A 19,374-nucleotide genomic window follows, 5' to 3' on the forward strand; every position below is an offset into this window, starting at 1 on the left:
TTAATGACTCCAACCTAAGTGTATGTAAACTTCCGACTTGAACTGTACAAGCCAGTTTCAATACAAATTACTTCTACAAAAAAGTACTCTAATTTATCATATTATTTGACTTTCAAACAGAATAATTGAGTCTTTTTTTTTCTTCTCCAAACCTGCAGAAGCTTTTCCCTTTTATCTTTCTGTAATGAAAAGAACTATAGTAGTTGAATAAATTATTATTTTTTATCATTAGATGTGGTTGACACACCTCCACCACACGAAGGTGTTTTTCCAGAGCAAAAGCAACGATTCCCCCACTATTTTCAATGGTGCAGATGTGTTTGACACACCTCCACCAGAGCAACGTTCCTCACAGCCTTACATATTATTTGTTTGACTGTGATGATTTCTGTTTTTTTTAAGGACTCTCACCTCTCTGTCTGATGTGCAGAAGAAGACAACCAACTCTGACTCGCTACAAGTCCTCTTAGGTGTCTCAGAGGACACCCTCGTCACCTGTGTGCAGGACAGCTTGCAAGGTTCTCTCTCCAAACTTGCATGCATGTCCAATTCTCCATCTGGAAGTGCAGGCTCTCCGAAGATGACCCCTGCTGTAATGGCAGAAGTGATTAAAGATGTCAAGTCGGCCTTATCAGTGGTCGTTAAGAGTGCCTCCGATAGCCAAACCTCTCAAGTGACACCGGTAAGTGGAGACTCACAGACCAAGGTGACTGAGAGCATGGTGAGAGAGCTGGCTGCTAAACTTGAAAAAGTTGATCAAGAGAGCAAGAGTCTAACAGGGCAAGTCATGACCATGATCTCTGACACAATGGTGGCTTTTGTTGACAAGAACGAACAGAATTTGCTGAAAGATCTGAAGGACAAGATCACATTTTTGGCATCGCATGTTGGCTTCATTGACGATCTTGATGCCCTGATAAGGAAATACGAGAGCAGCTACAATATTGGTGAATCTGGTTCCTCCTGCACGCTCACATCTAAGAGCATCCAAAAACTCTCCAGCCGGGAGTTTCAAACATCAGCAATACAAGCAGTGAGTGGAGTTCTTGCCAAAAAAGTCAGTAGTTTGAGCTTTCCTAGTTCAGTCATTCAGTCTGAGTTAACAGGTGCTGTATCAGGTCAAACATTGTCTGCCATTGTAAAGACAGAGTCAATTCACCCAGTGGGCTCAGCAGCGTCAGTAGTTGTTAAGACTTTCGTGTCAGATATGAAGTCCTTGGCTGAATCTGAAGAGAGTCCCCAACAGAAGAGTGCCTGGTCTGCTGCTGTTCACATTTACGACAGCATCCAAAACAACTTGAAAGATTATTTCGGCAAGCTTCAGCGATGTGCCTTAAAGAGTATTGTCACATCTGATGACAACATCACAAATGCTGAGTTTACGGAGACAGTTCCACTACCTTGCTTAGACATGAAATATAGGCCCAGTAAGAGTGAGCCTCAGTTGCCAGAGTCCACTGGTGAAGTTACTTTACAAAGAGGCCTAAGTGAGTGCTCAAAACTTCTTTGGGCACAAACTGAGTCAGAAGAATGCAAGCTCCTTCTGACAACTTGCACCAAAGAAGTCATCTCAGAGCTTCTGGTCTTGTACAAGACTGAGATGTCAAAGGAGGACCCCCTGTACACTGTTGGAGAAAAAGGATCAGACTTCTCTATTGAGATACAACAATTTGTAGAGGGTGTTCTGGTTCAGCTTGGGGATATCTCCCATTCCAGGGCCTCATCACCAATAGTATATGAGTTCCCCTGTCAAATTGAGGACAGCAGAAGTAAGGCCACAGCTTCTTTGACCAGTCTGTTAGATTGCATGAAAAAACTCTCAAGTGAGGAATTCAAGAGAGACACCACTCAAGCAGTGAGTGAATTCCTAGTTAAAAAGTCCAACAGTAGCTTAACTAGTGTACAGCCTGCGTATTCTGTAGCATCCAGGTCTTGTTCCGTTCAAAACCAGAGCACCTTGTCAAAGGATATTTGTGCGGATTCTGCTGCCTTTGGCATCATTGACACATTTGTGGAAGACCTGCAGAGCTTGGCGCAACCTTCAGAAGTAGAGGAGAGAGAACCTGACCTCCAGGAAAATGCACAAAAGCGAAAGAGCAGGATCTGGTCTGCTACCACTAGTTTATATAACAATATTAAGAAGACATTAAAGGGCTTCACCATTCACCGCGGAGGTCAGACATGCAGAGAAGAATGTCTAGCCATACACCCACAGAGGACTCTGGACATCTTGTGACTGAGGAGTACCTTGGTTTGGCAAGCCAGAACTTGACGCAAGCTAGTAAGAGTGTGCCTCACTTGCCCAGTTTGAACCAGGAAGTGACTCTACACATGGGTGTCAGCGGGAGTTCAAAACTTCTCTGGACTGAAACAGACGAGGGTCTAATGAACAATAGTACCAAACAGGTCATTTCAACAATCTTGACCTCATGCGAGGATCAGACATCAAATGCACCTTGCTTCTCCACAGTAGGAAAGAAAATATCTGATATGTCCCTTGAGGTCAACATGTTGGTAGGTGGTGTTCTGTCTCAGCTGAAGGACATCTCCTTGTCAAGGTCCCCAACACCATGTGGAGACATGTTTGAACGTCTCCAAGATTCTACTGAGCGAACCTCTCCAGTAAGTCTAGATTGCAGCACGTCTGCCTCCAAAGGCATTGCATCTTCCCACAGTCTTTCAACAAAGAGCCTCCAAAAACTTTCTAGTCATGAGTTCCAAACCAAAGCTGAGAAAGGAGTGAGTGAGGTCCTCTCTAGATCATTTAACATTGTGGAGGAAGGTACAACAGATAAGTACCTCCAGTCTGTATCTACATCCACCACATCTTCTGATATTATACAAACCATAGTGAAAGATCTGCAGGAGCTCACCCAGACCACCCAATCATCTGACATGGTATCTGGAACCTCCCTGCTCACCACTGGACAGGTTTCTGAGAAAAGAATCTGGTCTGTTGCTCGTAACATCTACTACAGTCTGCAAAGTAAGATTACGGAGTTTCTCAGAAAAGATCTTCAAATGTCAGACACAACACTTGGTTCAATCCAAATATTTACATATCAAAGCAGTCCTGCATCACAAAGAGCAAGTCTCGGCCATCTTGAGGTCAACCAGAGCAGTGTTACACCTGGTGGAAACGATGCCTGTGTGGACATTCCGCACAAATTACTACCTAAAACCACTAAGCTCTCAGGATCCATGCTGGAGGATATTGGCACGATCCGTTGTAGGAGTGCTGACAGTGCTGACAGCCAAAACACAAGAAATACCTCTTCTTCACGCTCCTCCATCCCTCTAACACCTACTTCAAAATCAAAGCAGTCAGAATGGGACTTCACCTTGCCCGGTACTCCCATCCCCACTGAATTACCTGCTCAGAGTGACTTTCCCATTGTAAGAAACATGATCATTAAGGACTTGTTTCACACAGAGAACTTACTTCCCCCATCCTTTGTGGACAAAGTCAGGCAAGCTGCCGGGGTGGTAGTGGACGAAATGGTGGAAAGTGTTGAGAACACACAGGAAGATGGAAAAGTTGCTTCTCATCCTGACAACCTCCGATCTGCTGTTAGGAAATTGAGAAAAATAATTTCCACTGGGACCATCCACATTTTCAGCCATGAATTTGTGGATAAAGTGATAGCCCTTCAGGACAGCCACAGCACTCCACAGGTCTTAACATTGGAAGCAGCCAGAAGTGCTTCAGACTCCATTCTTTCAAGGCTGAAATGGGGAAAGGAACAATGTGCCATATCCAGGAAGCTCTCCTCTCAGCTTCTCCAGATATTTGCTGAAGAGACAGTGAAGGGCTTCCTAAAACAGTGGTTAGATGAGTATGAAAATATCAACATTGATGTTTCAGTCCAGAATGAACCAAGCACCTCTACTTGCATGGTCTTTCCTATCCAGCTCAATCAGAGCAAGCCAGAGGATAGTGACACAATGAATCAGCTCACGAAGGTCATGGTCAACAAAATGATGGATGCCTTATCAGTTGGCTCAAGTCATCAAATGATCACCAAAGCCAATGCCAAATGTTCTTTTGAGTCCGGTACCAGCATGGCCACCAGTGACATTGTAGAAGGGATGTTGGATTTGGTAAGGGATAGCACCAGCAGTACTGGAGAGCAGATCCCCATCTTCAAGTCCAAGAAAAGCAAGAAAACCATGTTCAGCAAGATATGCTTTAACACAAAGGTATAGTACAAGTACAGATTTTTCATGAATAACACTGCTTTTGAATGTATGAGATATTATTTGTTTATATAATTCAGTATTTTAGCATTGTATTGCCCTTTTGCAGTTGATATACTGTACTTTAAGATATATAACAGTTTGTTTTAATGTGCCTTTTCCCACCAAACAGGGTTCCAAGAAAGTTAGAAAGGACCACTGTCCTCAAAAGTCTATGGAGTACCAGCCTCAGAACACTTCCCCTACTGTGTACTTTACAGGTAAGCCCTGCTGCTGCTCATTCAAGACTAAGATATTATTACTTTAGCGTTCAACTAATTCATTTGGAAAGACATTGCACTCTGCTCTGAATTGTTACCCATGACATACTGGATGGTCTTTCTTTGCAGAGTCGAGGACAAATTCTCATGGCTCCTTTGACATCGCATATTCCTTCCCACCTGAAGAGAAGAGTCACAAACCCTCCCTTTTCACCAGAATGTATAGAGCCATCACTAGAAGCTTCTCCAACCCAAGATAATTTTCCTCATTAAATGAGATTGCATTCATTTGTTGTCATATGTTGACTGTTTTGCGAGCACAGACTGTAATATGTTCTGCGATTCATCCACATGCATTGAGGAGTATACCACCTCAGTCACAGGCTACATCAATAAGTGGATCGACAACGTCGTGCCCACAGTGACCGTATGTACATATCCCCGACAGAAGCCATGGATTACAGGCATCATCCACACCGCGCTAAAGGCTAGAGCTGCTTCTTTCAAGGAGCGGGACACTAATCCAGACACTTATATGAAATCCTGCTATGCCCTCAGACTAACCATCAAACAAGCAAAGTGGTTGGTTAGGTCAGGGTGTGACTAGGGTGGGCAATCTAGGTGATCTATTTCTTTGTTTGGACTGGTATGGTTCCCAATCAGAGGCAGCTGTCTATCGTTGTCTCTGATTGGGGATCATACTTATGAACATTATGTTTGATTATAAATATTTTTTTTGGTGTTCATCTAATAAAGTAAGATGTACACTTACCACGCTGCACCTTGGTCTCCTCATTCCGACGACGAGCGTAACACAAAGCGTAAATACAGGACTAAGTTTGAATCCTACTACACCGATTCTGATGCTCGTTGGATGTGGCAAGGATTGCAAACTATTACGGACAACAAAGGGAAACACAGCCGCAAGCTGCCCAGAGACACAAGTCTGCCAGACGGGCTAAGTGCCTTCTATGCTCGCTTCAAGGCAAGCAACACTGAGGCATGCATGAGAACATCAGCTGTTCTGTACGACTGTGATAACGCTCTCTGTAGCCAATGAGAGCAAAACCTTTAAAAAGGTCAACATTCACAAGGGGTCAGATGGATTACCAGGACGTGTGCTCCGAGCATGCGCGGACCAACTGGCAAGTGTCTTCACTGACATTTTCAACCTCTGTAATACCTACATGTTTCAAACAGACCACCATAGTCCCTGTGCCCAAGAAAGTGAAGGTAACCTGCCTAAATGACTATTACCCCATAGTCTTTGAAAGGCTGGTCAAGGCTCACATCAACACCATCATCCCAGAAACCCTATATATCCAATTCAATTTGCATACCGCTCCAACAGCTTCACAGATGATGCAATATCAATGGTGATCTATACTGCCCCTTTTCCACCTGGTCAAAAGGAACACCTATGTGAGAATGCTGTTCATTGACTACAGCTCAGCATTCAACACCACAGTGCCCACAAAGCTCATCACTAAGCTAAGGACACTGGAACTGAACACCTCCCTCTGCAACTGGATCCTGGACTTCCTGAAGGGCCTCCCCCAGGTGGTAAAGGTAGGCAACACCACATCTGCCACACTGATCCTCAACATGGGGGCCCCTCAGGGGTGCGTGCATAGTCCCCTCCTGCATGGCCAGCATGACTCCAACACCATCATTCAGTTTGCTGACGACACAACAGGGGTGGGCCTGATCACCGACAATGATGAGACAGCCTATAGGGAGAGACCTGGCAGTGTGGTGCCAGAACAACAACCTCTCCCTCAACATGAGCAAAACAAAGGAGATGATCGTGGACGACAGGAAAAGGAGGGCAGAAATTCCCCCATTCACATCAACAGGGCTGTAGTGGAGCGGATTGAGAATTATATTCATATTCTCCCTGCTGCCATTCAGATTGGAGCTTGTGACTGTATCTAAATTGATTTACCCCCTGTTTTTTTGCATAAATGTCTGTCATCAGCATTTATTTTATCTTTATTTAACTAGGCAAGTCAGTTAAGAACAAATTCTTATTTTCAATGACGGCCTAGGAACAGTGGGTTAACTGCCTGTTCAGGGGCAGAACGACAAATTTGTACCTTGTCAGCTCGGGGATTTGTAGCATTTGTATATTAAAGTGATGTACAGACTGAGTTTGTACTCTATTTTTAAGCCATGAAAATCGAACTATCCTTGAACTTAACTTAATTTTCAAGTTGAAAGAGTGCACCAAGAATAAATTGTGAGTGAATAAATATTCTGTTTTTAATCAAACTTTTGTAATGCTGTAAACCCTTTCCATCAATTGTCACTCCAGGTATTCTGAACATTGTCTTTTCTATTATGAATGGGATATTTTTCATACCAGTTTGACTGCTCAGACAAGTGTAATAAACTATCATTACGAATGTGAACGTTGTCTAACAAAAGTTGAAGTTATACACCTTCAATACTTGTTACCTACATTAAGCCAAGATGGATCTTGAACTTCGATACCATTCCATGAAGGGTCAATGGTGAAAACCCTGCAAGCCAGTGATATAGAGACATTAGAAAAGGTTTGTTTTCAGTGGTGCAAAGTACTTAAGTAAAAATGATTTAAATCGTTTTGGGGGTATCTGTACTTTAACTATTTATATTTTTGGCAACTTCAGTACATTCATAAAGGACAAAAATGTACTTTTGACTCCATCCACTTTCCCTGATACCCAAAAGTAAATTTTAAATGCTTTGTATGACAGGAAAATGGTCCAATTCACACACTTATCAAGAGAACATCCCCTACCTCTGATCTGAAAATATTTCAAACCAAATACTTCCCAAGTAGTATTTTACTGGGCAACTTTCACATTTACTTGAGTCATACTGTTTGCAACTGACTGATTGAGGACTTTTTCCACCACTATTTGTTTTGGACATTTATTTTTTATCAAATGTATTTGACAGGGACAATCTACTGTATTTCTGTAAATGTGCCAGATTTAGCCAGCTGGCTTTGTGATGTAACAAAGGTAGTTGATGATGTAATGAAAACAGACAGTTAAATATATGTGTGTGTAGAACTGTTGCACATTTGCTCTGGAAATGAGGACCAAACCTACTCGTCAAAAGGAGTGAATTGCACCTCCAATTGAAGTCAATAATAAGGTATGGAATCATGCCAATACAGTCATTATTTATATAGCTCTGTAGCTTGCAGTATTTTGAAGGAGATAAGCAAGGGAAAAGGATGCTTTGGTTAATATTTCTCACGTGAAAGGTAACATGACCATGCTAACTGAAAAATGGATACATGAATATTGGTCAAATGTACCTACATCTTCTGAAGCTGTGTTGGGCCTACTTGATAAATTAAAAAAAGTCACATAGTCGATGTCCATAAATTAGACAACAATACTGAACAGTTGTAGCCCGTTGGTAGGCTTCTGGCTGTGATCTCTGACCCCTGTAACAGTGAATAGTGGCAATTTACCCGCGGTGTTTAGGCTTGTTTACTAGGCTAACTAGTGCATTGGGGTGGGCTATGTGCAGCATGGGCATACAGGAAACCACTCTAGCCGCTTAACTCACCTTGGCCACGAGCTCTATAGTTTACAGCTATTGCATCACCTACAAAGCATCAACTGAATGTTGAATGTCAGGTATTTTAATTGTCTGTATTGTCTACTTGTTAAATGTTTGTAAAGTCTTAATTTGTAATTGTTTGTAATGTCTTATCAATTGGTGTCTGACCACAGGAAGATTAGCTAACGTTAACTCTAGTAAAGATTCACAAGACTGTTCACCGATTCACATTGATCACAGAATCTGATTGATAATCTTAATTCGAAGTTTGAGTTTTTTACTGGACAACCAACACTTGACAGATGGGCTAAAACATAGAAAGAAAATGTGATCTTGGATCTTGAACTCCCTAGCTACATTTCGACTTAATGTTCAATATTACTAGTGGCACTCTGTCCTTACGAACAGTAAATCATTGGGTCTGACTCTTTTGATTTAATGCAATTTCATCATCGATAGTGAAACAACCACCACATAATCGTCAACTCCCCCTACAAAACATGAATTTATTTGTGGTTTATCCTCTAGCTATTTGGTAATAGGTGTGATCCTGACTTGGAATGGCAAAGTTACACATTGTTTTAGGAAACATGAATTTATTTGTGGTTTATCCTCTTTAGCTATTTGGTAATAGGTGTGATCCTGACTTGGAATGGCCACGAAGTTACACATTGTTTTAGGTCCAGTTAGTTTGGAAGTTGTGGTAAATGGGGAGTGTGAGCGTGTGTCATGAGATGCTGCAGGTGTTGATATGGGGATGGATAGGCTACCTCTTATACATTGGACACTGCCTTTAATTACTACGCTCTGCCTGCACCTACCTCAACTGGTACTCTGCTGCCTCGCTGTGGTGAGAGCACTAACACACTGAACATGATGGACAAGGATGCTCCATATAGCCATCCATCACTGTCCAGTTGTGATGGATGTAATACAGAATGACAAGATATGGTTTGATATCTCTTCTGAAACTGGGGTGGGGTTATTGAGTTCAGGGTTGTGTAATGGTTGCTTCCATGTCAGTCCTCAAAGATGAAATTGCATAGAATCGAATGAATCACATCCAATGATTTCCCGCTTTGGACATTGTTTTGAAAATGATTCTCCATAGCTGCCATACCTTTGATGTCATAAACTGTTACAGAATTCCCCTTCCTTATTATAAACTCTGATTAAAACTATGGAGTTCATTGGCCTACAACACATGTGTGTGTATTTGCCCTTAAAATGATATTGCTAGATGGAAGAAAATAATAAGATAGGCCTAAACTGTAATAAGATGTACTTGAAAGATACTATAAATAGCAGGAGACATACCTGGGTTCTAGACTGGTATTTAGGGCAAGCATTTTAGGATTATACATATGGTTAGTGTCAACTTCTACTTACACGTTAAAGCTCAGCCATGTTGCTACATGTTTACTCATTGACTTCAAGTAGAGCATTGTTTGTGAATCTGAATAAAAGCCTAATAAAAGTGTATCGCCCCCAGCTTGGGCAGCACTGCTACACTGCTTTTTTGGGCTAAAGGTGTTTGTGACACGTGCATGTGTTCCAATGATGTCATAATTGTCTGTAGGTTCTATGTTGCCTATCAACTTGGCTGTCCTTCAGAAAGTAGATAATACTTGTATTTTCAAACAATTAATAAAAATACTAGCAACAAAACAAACTAAATAGATTTAATCCATTAATATGATATTGCCAGATGGAAGAAAATAACAAGGTAGGCCTAAACTGTAATAAGATATATCTTATAGACTGCTTCAGTGCATTTGGAAAGTATTCAGACCCCTTGACTTTTTACACATTTCATTTTTTACGCTACAGCCTTATTCTAAAATGGATTACAGACAACATTTTCCTCATCAATCGACACACAATATCCTATAATGACAAAGCAAAAACAGTTTTTTAGACATTTTTGCAATTTAATATGGAAAAAAACAGAAATACCTTATTTACATAAGTATTCAAACCCTTTGCTATGAGACTCGAAATTGAGCTCCGGTGCATCCTGTTTCCCTTGATCATCCTTGAGATGTTTCTACAACATGATTGGAGTCCACCTGTGGTAAATTCAATTGATTGGACATGATTTGGAAAGGCACATACCTAAGGTCCCACAGTTGACAGTGCATGTCAGAGCAAAGACCAAGCCATGAGGTCGAAGGAAATGTCCGTAGAGCTCAGAGACAGGATTGTGTTGAGGCACAGATCTGGGGAAGGATACCAAAAACTGCCTGCAGCATTGAAGGTCCCCAAGATCACATTGGCCTCCATCATTCTTAAATGGAAGAAGTTTGGAACCACCAAGACTTTTCCTACAGCTGGCCGCCCGGCCAAACTGAGCATTCAGGGGAGAAGGGCATTGGTCAGGAAGGTGACCATGAACCTGATAGTCACTCTGACAGAGCTCCAGTTCCTCTGTGGAGATGGGAGAACCTTCCAGAAGGACAACCATCTCTGCAGCACTCCACCAATCAGACCTTTATGATAGAGTGGCCAGACGGAAGCCACTCCTCAGTAAAAGGCACCTAAAGGACTCAGACATGAGAAACAAGATTCTCTGGTCTGATGAAACCAAAATTGAACTTTTGGCCTGAATGCCAAGCGTCACGTCTAGAGGAAACCTGGCACCATCCCTACGGTGAAGCCTGGTGGTGGTAGCATCATGCTGTGGGGATGTTTTTCAGCAGCAGGGCCTGGGAGACTTGTCGGAATCTAGGGAAAGATGAATGGAGCAAAGTACAGAGAGATCCTTGTTGAAAACTAGCTCCAGAGTGCTCAGAACCACACACTGGGGCAAAAGTTCACCTTCTAACAGGACAACGACCCTAAGCACACAGACAGGACAATGCAGGAGTGGCTTCGGGACAAGTGTCTGAATGTCCTTGAGTGGCCCAGCCAGAGCCCGGAGCTGAACCCGATCGAACATCAAGGGGCACCACCAACTTTGAACATCCCAGGAGCACCATTAAATCCATTATTAAAAAATTGAAAGAATATGGCACCACAACAAACCTGCCAAGAGAGGGCCGCCCACCAAAACTCACGGACCAGGCAAGGAGGGCATTAACCAGAGAGGCAACAAAGAGACCAAAGACAACCCTGAAGGAGCTGCAAAGCTCCACAGCGGGGATTGGAGTATCTGTCCATAGGGCCACTTCAGCCATACAGTCCACAGGGCTGGGTTTTACGTTAGAGTGACCAGAAAAAAGCCATTGCTTAAAGAAAAACATTTGAAAACACGTTTGGTGTTTGCCAAAAAGGTATGTGGGAGACTCCCCAAACATATGGAAGAAGGTACTCTGGTCAGAGGAGACAAAATTGAGCTCTTCAGCCATCAAGGACAACGCTATTTTCTGAGAACATCATCCCTACAGTGAAGCATGGTGGGGGCATCATCATGCTGTGGGGATGTTTTTCATCGGCAAGGACTGGGAAACTGGTCAGAATTGAAGGAATGATGGATGGCGCTAAATACAGGGAAATTCTTGAGGGAAACCTGTTCCAGCAGGACAATGACCCTAAGCATACTGCTAAAGCAACACTCGAGTGGTTTAAGGGGAAATATTTGAATGTCTTGGGATGGCCTAGTCAAAACCCAGACCTCAATCCAATTGAGAATCTGGGGTATGATTTAAAGATTGCTGTACACCAGCGGAACCCATCCAACTAGAAGGAGCTGGAGCAGTTTTGTCTTGAAGAATGGGCAAGTCCCAGTGGCTAGATGTGCCAAGCTTATAGAGACGTACCCCAAGAGACTTGTAGCTGTAATTGCTGCAAAATGTGGCTCTACAAAGTATTGACTTTGGGAGGTGAATAGTTATTCACGCTCAAGTTTTCTGTTTTTTTTTGTCTTATTTCATGTTTGTTTCACAATAAAAAATATTTTGCATCTTCAAAGTGGTAGGCATGTTGTGTAAATCAAATTATACAAACCCCCCAAAAATCTATTTTAATTCCAGGTTATAAGGCAACAAAATAGGGAAAATGCCAAGGGGGGTGAATACTTTCGTAAATGGTTCAGTTCACATAAACAGTCATTATTTTCAGTTTGAGAGATCATCCCGGGCTTTGCCCCGTCTGCTGGAGCTGAGATGTCCCTGGAGGACATAGAACAACAAGACTATGATGTTTCTGACACTGAGACAGTCAGGTAAGGCCACTCACACTCTGTCCAGTTAGATATTTGTGTGGAGATTAAGAGAGAGAGACTAATAAGAGAGAACTTGTTTATGGGGCAGGTCAGGCGTCATTCTTGGAGTCATTTGTAGGGTCAAGTCCCCAGCCGATCTATTTGAACCCCTCATTATTTGTGGCCATGTATTAACTACTAAGTGAGTCTTTGACATGAAGACAGTGGTTAGATTCTGCCATTGGGACTGCTCTGATGTTGTTTCCATTCTCTCCTGGTTATGACCATAGAGCCTTGTCCCAGTCTCTAGACCTGCCTGTCTGTGTGGTGGATGACCACCTGACCTCTGAAGCTGTCAATGAGATGGTAAGTTGACCTTGTCATTTCATATTACAACATTAATCCAATAAAATGTTATAGTGATGCTATCATTGGCAATGTTGACGTACCACAACCATCTCTGTTGTGTTTCAGTTGTTTAAATTTGTCCAACTTTGCCAATGCTCCTCCACTCTCTAACGGTTCATAAGTTCTTTCAGTATGATATTTGTTGTAAATATTATGTTTGACTCTGTTGGTGCCATTATTTGAGATTCATAATGTTTATTTCTACCAGAAGCAAAGCAGCACTGTGGAAACCACAGAAGAAGAGAGCCTCAACAGTGCGACAAATCTTGAGTCTTTTTCACTGATTATCAACTTCCTGCAGAACCTAACTGAGGAGTATGTTCTATTTTCTTTGGTACAGTACTACTATCAAACCTGTAAAGGATTATATGAAAGCAGATTCATCAACTACATTTCCATTGCGGAAAAAGTTACATCACACCACAATGTTGTCAAAACAATTGCTACAAAGCGTGTGTAAAATACTGTCTAATCTGATGACTCTACTGTCCGACATTTCTGACAATATTAATACTATTAATATGAATAATTCATATGAATAATTTTCAGGCAATGGAGTAGGATTCGTAATGGCATTTCTGACCCGGTAAGATCTGAAAGCTTATTTAGAATACAATGATCACTGAATGTTTAACCTTGTTCATAAGCTTTTGAAAGACGCACTATGCAACATTTTAAAACACTTCTTCTGTTTCTGGAATACAGCTGACAAAACAACAGCTTGCCGGCTTGTGTCTGAGGATTGTCCAGTTTTTATCGGACAAGCTGATGCAGATCATCATCCCAGGTCTTTACGAACTACTGGGCATCCAAGATGCTGCCTCCTCTCCATTGTCACAGAGATCTCTCACAGCGTCACTCACCAGTTTGTTAGACGATAAGTCTAACACCAAATCCCGCGTGAGATTTACTGAGGCTGGTGTACCTAAGAGGCCAGGCAGTCGAAAGTCTTACAATAGCTTTCGCATCCCGACTCCCTACCCTTCCTCCAACTGTATGGATCAGGAAGAGGAAGAAGAGCAGGAATCACAACAACTTAAGTTAAAGGAGATTTACCTGACTAAGGAGATGGGCAGTCTGGGCAGTGGAAGCTACTGCCCAAAACCATTGCCCAAGCCAGTCATGAGGTATGTCCGTAACCATTCTTCAATACTGCCTTTTATTTATGATTGTCCTTAAACAGTATTTGATGTTTATAGCAATTTCAACATATTTTTTAGAGGATAGATATGCCCATATACAGTTGAATTCGGAAGTTTACATACACCTTAGCCAGGTACATTTAAACTCAGTTTTTCACAATTCCGGACATTTAATCCTAGTAAAAATTCCCTGTTTTAGGTCAGTTAGGATCACCACTTTATTTTAAGAATGTGAAATGTCAGAATAATAGAAGAAGAAAGAATAATTTATTTCAGCTTTTATTTATTTCTTCACATTCCCAGTGGGTCAGAAGTTTACATGCACTCAAATAGTATTTGGTAGCATTGCCTTTAAATTGTTTAACTTGGGTCAAATGTTTTGGGTAGCCTTCCATAAGCTTCCCACAATAGGTTGGGAGAATTTTGGCATCATTCCCCCCACAACATGGTTCTGACCCCTCGAGCTTCAGGTTCTGTATGGTGTTCTTTGGCTTTGTGAGCCTCACCCTTTTTCCTCCAGACATAAATGATGGTCATTATGCCCAAACAGTTCTATTTTTGTTTCATCAGACCTTGACTTTGACATTTCTCCAAAAAGTTCTGCTACCCCCGACGATGCTTTGTCCCCATGTGCATTGCAAACCGTAGTCTGGGTTTTTTATGGCGGCTTCCGGGAGCAGTGGCTTCTTCCCTGCTGAGCGGCCTTTCAGGTTATGTCGACTAGGACTCTTTTACTGTGGATATAGATACTTTTGTACCTGTTTCCTCCAGCATCTTCACATGGTCCTTTGCTGTTGTTCTGGGATTGATTTGCACTTTTCGCACCAAGGACGTTCATCTCTAGGAGACAGAACGTGTCTCCTTCCTGAGTGGTATGACGGCTGCGTGGTCCCATGGTGTTTATACTTGCGTACTATTGTTTGTACAGATGAACGTGGTACCTTCAGCCGTTTGGAAATTGCTCCCAAGGATGAAACAATTTTTTTCTGAGGTCTTGGCTGATTTCTTTTGATTTTCCCATGATGTCAAGCGAAGAGGCACTGAGTTCGAAGGTTGGCCTTGACATACATCCACAGACTCAAATGATGTCAATTAGCCTAACAGAAGCTTCTAAAGCCATGACATCCTTTTCTGGAATTTTCCAAGCTGTTTAAAGGCACAGTCAACTTAGTGCATGTAAACTTCTGACCCACTGGAATTGAGATACAGTGAATTATAAGTTAACTAATATGTCTGTAAACAATTGTTGGAAAAATGACTTGTGTCATGCACAAAGTAGATGTCCTAACCGATTTGCCAAAACTAGAGTTTGTTAACAAGGAATCTTTCTGTAATGAAAAGAACTATAGAAGTTGAATAAATTATTATTTTTTATCATTAGATGTGGTTGACACACCTCCACAACACTAAGGTGTTTTCCCAGAGCAAAAGCAACGATTCCCCCACTATTTTCAATGGTGCAGATGTGTTTGACACACCTCCACCAGAGCAACGTTCCTCACAGCCTTACATATTATTTGTTTGACTGTGATGATTTCTGTTTTTTTTAAGGACTCTCACCTCTCTGTCTGATGTGCAGAAGAAGACAACCAACTCTGACTCGCTACAAGTCCTCTTAGGTGTCTCAGAGGACACCCTCGTCACCTGTGTGCAGGACAGCCTGCAAGGTTCTCTCTCCAAACTTGCATGCATGTCCAATTCTCCATCTGGAAGTGCAGGCTCTCCGAAGATGACCCCTGCTGTAATGGCAGAAGTGATTAAAGATGTCAAGTCGGCCTTATCAGTGGTCGTTAAGAGTGCCTCCGATAGCCAAACCTCTCAAGTGACACCGGTAAGTGGAGACTCACAGACCAAGGTGACTGAGAGCATGGTGAGAGAGCTGGCTGCTAAACTTGAAAAAGTTGACCAAGAGAGCAAGAGTCTAACAGGGCAAGTCATGACCATGATCTCTGACACAATGGTGGCTTTTGTTGACAAGAACGAACAGAATTTGCTGAAAGATCTGAAGGACAAGATCACATTTTTGGCATCGCATGTTGGCTTCATTGACGATCTTGATGCCCTGATAAGGAAATACGAGAGCAGCTACAATATTGGTGAATCTGGTTCCTCCTGCACGCTCACATCTAAGAGCATCCAAAAACTCTCCAGCCGGGAGTTTCAAACATCAGCAATACAAGCAGTGAGTGGAGTTCTTGCCAAAAAAGTCAGTAGTTTGAGCTTTCCTAGTTCAGTCATTCAGTCTGAGTTAACAGGTGCTGTATCAGGTCAAACATTGTCTGGCATTGTAAAGACAGAGTCAATTCACCCAGTGGGCTCAGCAGCGTCAGTAGTTGTTAAGACTTTCGTGTCAGATATGAAGTCCTTGGCTGAATCTGAAGAGAGTCCCCAACAGAAGAGTGCCTGGTCTGCTGCTGTTCACATTTACCACAGCATCCAAAACAACTTGAAAGATTATTTCGGCAAGCTTCAGCGATGTGCCTTAAAGAGTATTGTCACATCTGATGACAACATCACAAATGCTGAGTTTACGGAGACAGTTCCACTTCCTTGCTTAGACATGAAATATAGGCCCAGTAAGAGTGAGCCTCAGTTGCCAGAGTCCACTGGTGAAGTTACTTTACAAAGAGGCCTAAGTGAGTGCTCAAAACTTCTTTGGGCACAAACTGAGTCAGAAGAATGCAAGCTCCTTCTGACAACTTGCACCAAAGAAGTCATCTCAGAGCTTCTGGTCTTGTACAAGACTGAGATGTCAAAGGAGGACCCCCTGTACACTGTTGGAGAAAAAGGATCAGACTTCTCTATTGAGATACAACAATTTGTAGAGGGTGTTCTGGTTCAGCTTGGGGATATCTCCCATTCCAGGGCCTCATCACCAATAGTATATGAGTTCCCCTGTCAAATTGAGGACAGCAGAAGTAAGGCCACAGCTTCTTTGACCAGTCTGTTAGATTGCATGAAAAAACTCTCAAGTGAGGAATTCAAGAGAGACACCACTCAAGCAGTGAGTGAATTCCTAGTTAAAAAGTCCAACAGTAGCTTAACTAGTGTACAGCCTGCGTATTCTGTAGCATCCAGGTCTTGTTCCGTTCAAAACCAGAGCACCTTGTCAAAGGATATTTGTGCGGATTCTGCTGCCTTTGGCATCATTGACACATTTGTGGAAGACCTGCAGAGCTTGGCGCAACCTTCAGAAGTAGAGGAGAGAGAACCTGACCTCCAGGAAAATGCACAAAAGCTACAGAGCAGGATCTGGTCTGCTACCACTAGTTTATATAACAATATTAAGAAGACATTAAAGGGCTTCACCATTCACCGGCGGAGGTCAGACGTGCAGAGAAGAATGTCTAGCCATACACCCACAGAGGACTCTGGACATCTTGTGACTGAGGAGTACCTTGGTTTGGCAAGCCAGAACTTGACGCAAGCTGGTAAGAGTGTGCCTCACTTGCCCAGTTTGAACCAGGAAGTGACTCTACACATGGGTGTCAGCGGGAGTTCAAAACTTCTCTGTACTGAAACAGACGAGGGTCTAATGAACAATAGTACCAAACAGGTCATTTCAACAATCTTGACCTCATGCGAGGATCAGACATCAAATGCACCTTGCTTCTCCACAGTAGGAAAGAAAATATCTGATATGTCCCTTGAGGTCAACATGTTGGTAGGTGGTGTTCTGTCTCAGCTGAAGGACATCTCCTTGTCAAGGTCCCCAACACCATGTGAAGACATGTTTGAACGTCTCCAAGATTCTACTGAGCGAACCTCTCCAGTAAGTCTAGATTGCAGCACGGCTGCCTCCAAAGGCATTGCATCTTCCCACAGTCTTTCAACAAAGAGCCTCCAAAAACTTTCTAGTCATGAGTTCCAAACCAAAGCTGAGAAAGGAGTGAGTGAGGTCCTCTCTAGATCATTTAACATTGTGGAGGAAGGTACAACAGATAAGTACCTCCAGTCTGTATCTACATCCACCACATCTTCTGATATTATACAAACCATAGTGAAAGATCTGCAGGAGCTCACCCAGACCACCCAATCATCTGACATGGTATCTGGAACCTCCCTGCTCACCACTGGACAGGTTTCTGAAAAAGAATCTGGTCTGTTGCTCGTAACATCTACTACAGTCTGCAAAGTAAGATTACGGAGTTTCTCAGAAAAGATCTTCAAATGTCAGACACAACACTTGGTTCAATCCAAATATTTACATATCAAAGCAGTCCTGCTTCACAAAGAGCAAGTCTCGGCCATCTTGAGGTCAACCAGAGCAGTGTTACACCTGGTGGAAACGATGCCTGTGTGGACATTCCGCACAAATTACTACCTAAAACCACTAAGCTCTCAGGATCCATGCTGGAGGATATTGGCACGATCCGTTGTAGGAGTGCTGACAGCCAAAACACAAGAAATACCTCTTCACGCTCCTCCATCTCTCTAACACCTACTTCAAAATCAAAGCAGTCAGAATGGGACTTCACCTTGCCCGGTGCTCCCATCCCCACTGAATTACCTGCTCAGAGTGACTTTCCCATTGTAAGAAACATGATCATTCAGGACTTGTTTCACACAGAGAACTTACTTCCCCCATCCTTTGTGGACAAAGTCAGGCAAGCTGCCGGGGTGGTAGTGGACGAAATGGTGGAAAGTGTTGAGAACACACAGGAAGATGGAAAAGTTGCTTCTCATCCTGACAACCTCCGATCTGCTGTTAGGAAATTGAGAAAAATAATTTCCACTGGGACCATCCACATTTTCAGCCATGAATTTGTGGATAAAGTGATAGCCCTTCAGGACAGCCACAGCACTCCACAGGTCTTAACATTGGAAGCAGCCAGAAGTGCTTCAGACTCCATTCTTTCAAGGCTGAAATGGGGAAAGGAACAATGTGCCATATCCAGGAAGCTCTCCTCTCAGCTTCTCCAGATATTTGCTGAAGAGACAGTGAAGGGCTTCCTAAAACAGTGGTTAGATGAGTATGAAAATATCAACATTGATGTTTCAGTCCAGAATGAACCAAGCACCTCTACTTGCATGGTCTTTCCTATCCAGCTCAATCAGAGCAAGCCAGAGGATAGTGACACAATGAATCAGCTCACGAAGGTCATGGTCAACAAAATGATGGATGCCTTGTCAGTTGGCTCAAGTCATCAAATGATCACCAAAGCCAATGCCAAATGTTCTTTTGAGTCCGGTACCAGCATGGCCACCAGTGACATTGTAGAAGGGATGTTGGATTTAGTAAGGGATAGCACCAGCAGTACTGGAGAGCAGATCCCCATCTTCAAGTCCAAGAAAAGCAAGAAAACCATGTTCAGCAAGATATGCTTTAACACAAAGGTATAGTACAAGTACAGATTTTTCATGAATAACACTGCTTTTGAATGTATGAGATATTATTTGTTTATATAATTCAGTATTTTAGCATTGTATTGCCCTTTTGCAGTTGATATACTGTACTTTAAGATATATAACAGTTTGTTTTAATGTGCCTTTTCCCACCAAACAGGGTTCCAAGAAAGTTAGAAAGGACCACTGTCCTCAAAAGTCTATGGAGTACCAGCCTCAGAACACTTCCCCTACTGTGTACTTTACAGGTAAGCCCTGCTGCTGCTCATTCAAGACTAAGATATTATTACTTTAGCGTTCAACTAATTCATTTGGAAAG

This window comes from Oncorhynchus masou, unplaced genomic scaffold (genome assembly GCF_036934945.1).
Source record: "Oncorhynchus masou masou isolate Uvic2021 unplaced genomic scaffold, UVic_Omas_1.1 unplaced_scaffold_1104, whole genome shotgun sequence".
Taxonomy (NCBI): Eukaryota; Metazoa; Chordata; class Actinopteri; order Salmoniformes; family Salmonidae; genus Oncorhynchus; species Oncorhynchus masou.